The following is a 6,000-nucleotide window of genomic DNA, read 5'->3' as shown; positions in this document are numbered from 1 at the left end:
CTGAGGTGTATATGGAGTAGTCTTCTGCCGTGCTATACCACACTTCTTACAAAATTCTTCAAATTCCTTGCTGCAAAATTCTCCACCATTATCTGTCCTCAACACCTTTATCTTCTTCTCTGTCTGATTTTCCACCAGAGCCTTAAATTCTTTAAACCTATCAAAGACTTCAGATTTCTTCTTAAGGAAATATATCCATGTATTCCTTGAGAAGTCATCTATGAATGATACATAGTACACAGACTTACCCAGTGATGGAACCTTCACAGGTCCAAACACATCACTGTGCACAAGCTCTAATATCTGTTTCGTCATCTTACCACCAGAGGGGAAACTCACTCGATTCTGCTTCCCATACACACAATTTTCACAGAAATCAAAATCCAGAGAGCTATCATTCATACCTTCTACCATACCTTTACCATGAAGTATTCAAAGGCCCTTCTCTCCAATATGTCGAAGCCTTTGATTCCACAACATGGTCTTCTCTCCAGAGACCACTAGATTTTCTACTCCATTTTCAGGAACCATAGAACTATTGCACCCATCAACAACAGTGCTACCTTGCAGTTTGTACAAAGTTCCAGTCCGAACTCCCCGCATCAATATCAGTGCTCCTCGAACCATCTTGCAGGTATCTTTCTCGAACACCATCTTTACACCTGCATCATCCAACTTGCTTACAGAAATCAGATTTTGGCCAATGCAAGAATATGTAGAACACCCGGAAGTGTTCTAACCCTTCCACCTTGCAAGTTCAACTTTACTTTTCCCCGACCAATGATTCTAGCCTTCCTATCATCTCCTAAGAAGACATCACCACCATCGTATTTCTCATACTCGCAGAACCACTCTCTATGGGGAGTGAAGTGAAAGGATGCACCTGAGTCAATCAACCATGCCTCATGATCTACATGTGTACTTGAAGAAGCCAAGTACACATCCCCACCTTCATCTGAGGTGGTTTTCGCCTCTGCAGAAGGAGCATCATCAGATCCCTTTCCTTTATCGGGAGATTTAGATTTACAATCCCTTCTGAAGTGTCCTTCCTTTCCGCATTTCCAGCACACCACCTTTGTAGGTTTTCCTGGAGATTTAGATCTCCCTCTAGATTTAGATCTCCTACTCGATGACTTATTTTTGTTTCTGTTCTGGGACCGTCCTCATACAGACAAGGCATCACCATTCTGGTTGTCCATATTCTTCCGTCTCATCTCCTCCGTCAGCAAGGCTGAGACTATTTCATCAAACTGCAAAGCAGTTGCATTGCTACCTATTGCAATAACCAGACTATCCCACGAATCTGGTAGAGAACACAATAGACTGATGCACTTATCTTCATCTGAAATTTTAATATCAACAGATAATAACTGACTTACCACAATATTAAACGCATTCAGATGCTCTGTCACCGAGTCTCCATCTTTCATCCTCAAGTTATACAGCTTTTTCCGCAGGAACAATTTATTCACCAGAGACTTAGATTGGTACAAAGTCCCTAACTTGACCCACAAAGCCTTCGCCGTAGCTTCCCCTGATACATTCAACAATACTGAATCTGAGACACACAATCGTATTGTGCTCTTTGCCTTATGATCCAACTTCTTCCATTCTTCATCGGTCACTCCCGATGGTTTAGTACCCGGATCTACCGTGATCCACTGATCTTTATCCACCAACAGATCCTCCATCTTGAGTTTCCACAACTCAAAATTCTGACCATTGAACTTCTCAATCTCGATCTTTCCACTGCTCGCCATCTTCTTTCACCACCAGAATCGATCTCGCAGATCTCCCACTGAACAGGGTCTACCACAGGCCCGAGCGAAACCCCTCAGCAACAAAGGCATCCCCTTGAAGCCAAAACAACTCTGATACCAAATGTAGGTTTTAACCCTGTACAGAAATTACCTGCATACGAATTCTTAAACAAAGAAAATAAACAATGCGAGAGCATAACCCATAAAACACATATGCACAGAGATTTTTCCCTGGATCCCAAAACCGGGACTACCAGCTTGATTTTTCATTATGTTCCTTTCAATGTTACAATACATATTTATACATGCCAAAGCATCCAATACCATGGACCGAAAAACCATCGCGTCCAATACCATGTGTGAAAATCATGCACAAAACCATAGGTAGGTTCGCCCAACCTAATATAGGGTCGTGGAAAGAATATAACACAACCCAACACTCATGGGATAAACCAATCCATAAACAACTAAGGGAATGTTAAACCACCTATACCTTCACATTACTGTAATCTCACCTAAACCGGTCTCAATATCACAAAATCAAACCAAGCTTGAATGCCTTAGTATTCCTTCACCATTCCTTGAGGAAATTTCCTGTCTCCACCCACCTGTTGAGGGGTTGCTGGAGAAAACCATCTCCACCCCCAACCCTTGGGATTTTCCTGAGACCACCTTACCCGGATCCAAAACCTTTCGGCAATCCAAAGCTCAACCAAGAACAAATATCATCACACGATGGCTATTCACAAATGGTAAGGAAAGGCTAAAACCACTATCGAAACCCGACAAAACCCATGCCAGTAACAACAAGTAAACCAAATACACACATGCATATACCATGCATGCCAAAACCAGCTAGGAAATCATACATGCAACTTGTTACCTGCAAATATTCCCGCTAAAGCTACTTGATCCAACCTTTCCTTGCTTGATCTTTGCTTTCCTTTTCTTTCCTTACTTTCCTTCTCCTCCTGGTTTTCTTCTCTTTCTCAAACTAATTCCAAAACTGAATTAAAAGAAGGCCCCAAATTGATGCTCTAATGTCTTTTTATTATTGATGCTTTTAATTTCTTAATTTTCCCTCTATTTTCCTTCAATTTCCTCCTCACATGAAACCTATGGCCTTTCACCTCCCTTTTATCCTAATTTCCTTTATTTTCATAAATAAAATGCCAAAAATGATTTTTTGCCTTTTCAAATATTTTTCCATTGCCTATGCCAATTTCCCTTAGCCATAATAAATAATAAGTGATGCCCACTAGGATACTTTTCCCAACGTTCAGCTTGGAATACGTGTCCCGTGACCTTGGTCCTTTTTTCCTTTATTAGATTTATTGCATGAAATTTTAACCTCGGGTTGTTATAATCTTTGATTGGGTAAAAGTGGGGAGTTGAGGTAACCCACTAACTAAATCAATACTTCCTGGAGAAATGAGACTTCGCACCTAAATGAAACCATTTCAGAGAAGCTGGGGTTCTCCCAGTGTATCAATAAGTGTTGTCACTGCGACAAAAACCCTCCAAATTTTTTCCCTATTTCAATTTTGGAGCCTACATTAAATTTCGTTTCAATCCCTTTTGCATCATCATGTCATTTGATTCGCTATTCATGTGTTTTCTCCTAGTTCACATCCTCTTAAGTCAATGTTTCCTAAGCATCATCACTTAACCATTAGAAGCGTTTGAGTTACTTAGTCCATGGTTGGGTGAACTCATCATTTATCTTGATTTAGAAACTTGCCTTCTTGCCAGGCACACTAAGAAAAACACTCAAAAGCACACAAAAGAAAACAAAAGCAAGAAAACCACTCAAGAAAGAAAAATTTCACTTCAAGTTGATGAATACATGCACTCAACGTGAGTGTACTCCTTCATGCTAAAGGAGTGTGCCCTCCTTGAGCGCACTCCTTCATGCTAAGAAAGTGTGCCCTACCTGAGCACACTGTAGAATTTTCTCTACAAATCAGCTAGCTCACTGATATCATGTAGAAATTTCACTTGCAGATCAAACTGATATATGCAATGTACTAAAGCATAATACTAGATCTACATCTACCATAAACTTTTTGGAAGCTAATCAACCATGAGCAACATCAAGCATGAACACATATAATTGATAAGAAGGAATCAATCACACATAACACAAAAGAATTTATCCGGGAAAAGCACCAGCCTAAAAGCCCCATCTCTGTATTATCAATCAAGTGGAAATTCTCAACAACATACAAAAAGAATCAACTCAAAAGCTATCCTGCTCTCTATGTACTCTGATGATGTAGCTCATGGACTATCTAGGCCTGTATATATAGGCTCCACAAGTCCTCCAAGCCCCTATTTCCCTGTACAGTTTTGATTGGGGTCCAATTACATAACATGTGTGAATTGGCCAAATCATACATGTTGTCACCTCAAGTCCAACTACACAGTACTAGAAGGAATAATATTCCTTCCTCGTGAAAGGAATATTCACTAGGAATATCCTAGCAACTGATAGTACACTATCCCTCATCTGATCTCAACTGGGTCTCTGTCTGAACTGCCATGCATCAGTTATCCATGAGTGAATACTCATTTATCTAAAAATACCAGTTGTCACATGCATGCAAGCATCAACAAACTGAATCTCATTAATCTAACAACTTGTTAAATTAATCTAATAAGTTAAACTAAGTCAAATGATCCTCTCAATATAGAACTCATCCTTAATTCCACAATCAGTGGAGCAAATCAAGGACACATTCCCCAATCAGTGGAGAAATTATTGCATGTTCTCACAAAGACTTCAAGTTTGATTTTCCTTAACTAATTAACTCAAACTGAATTAATTAATTAATATTCAAATTGCTGGTAAGACCAAATTCGAATTTTACTTCCTATTTCTAGTCCAAGGACTGACTCAAATAGGAATCCACACTGCACTGCTAAAAGTAGAACTTCTATTTTTAACACTTCCATTTTTCATTCCTTGTTGCCCAATCCAGCACTGATGCCCAAAATGTTATTTTTAGTAGTGCTATTTTTAGCACTTCTATTTTTAGCAATTTCTTGTTGCCAATTTTCAACACGCACTCCTTCATGTCAAAGAAATGTGCCCTTCTTGGATGCATGCATGAGCCATCTTGTTGCATGTGGGCGCACTCCTAGAAAATAGGAGCCCACTTAAATCCCCTTAACTAACCCTCTCACGTGACAAAAAGTGGAGATCATGAATGGATCAGTTCTACATGTAAAATTATTTAAATTGACTCAGTTAATCATTCATTTACATAACCATTCCCATCTGAGTTGAGTGCACAACTGGAGATCAAGAAACTCTTCATCAACTAGTGCTACAAGTAAGTTTTTCATGTCGAATCTTTTCATTCCCTTTCATGATTTCACTATCATTCTTGATTTTCTTGTTGTCATTTCTTGGTTTTTTTAGTTATATTGTTGGCATTTATGTTCAATATTCATGTTACAAGTGTCAATCTGTTGTCGCATGCAGAAACTCTTCACATCCTTCAACCTTTCATATTCCATCTTGAATGCGACAACATCTATATAACTTGCAAATCTTTCTTCTTCTCATCTTACCATCGAATCTTACCATTAAAACTTGTTTCTAAACCCCCAATAGGAAAAGTGCACTTCTGGACCTTGAAGCACGATCAACCTTGAAAACTATGCCCAAATTGACCAATTTTTCCTCTTGAGCGCACTTCTTCACCACAAAGAATTGTGCCGTCCCTTGAGCTCATGAGCGCACCACGAAGACTCAAACCATATTTCTTCAACCCTTCAGCATGTGACAGTGCACCCTCCTTTTCTTTGAGTGCATGAGCGCATTGTGAAGGCTTGAAGGCTGGTCAACCCATTCCTTCATCCCTTCGGAGTGTGATAGTGTGCCCTCTTTCTCTCCTTGAGTGCATGAGCCAATTTTGAAGGCTTGAAGGCCCAACATCTAACCCCTTCAACCCTTCAGAGTGCATCATTGTTCCCTTGAGGTTTCCTTCAATTGCTTGAATACATGAGTGCACTACAAAGCCCTGAATGACCCTTGACACTCCTTTGTGCTTTAAAAGTGTGCCCTTTTAGTTTGCATGTCTATTTCTTCACACATGCAAGTGATTTTGTGATGACGTTAATAGATTTTCGTGTCTAGTTACATGTGAAGGCAAGCAAAAACATCTTTGAGAGAAAATTTGGCCCCACAATTCTACATGTCTGCATTTATTTTAGATGGAATTTGTGCACATTA

Source organism: Pinus tabuliformis, chromosome 1_1 (genome assembly GCF_031772625.1).
Source record: "Pinus tabuliformis cultivar Carrire ecotype Pingquan chromosome 1_1, CPIR1, whole genome shotgun sequence".
NCBI lineage: Eukaryota > Viridiplantae > Streptophyta > Pinopsida > Pinales > Pinaceae > Pinus > Pinus tabuliformis.
Note: the sequence above shows the minus strand (reverse complement) of the source record.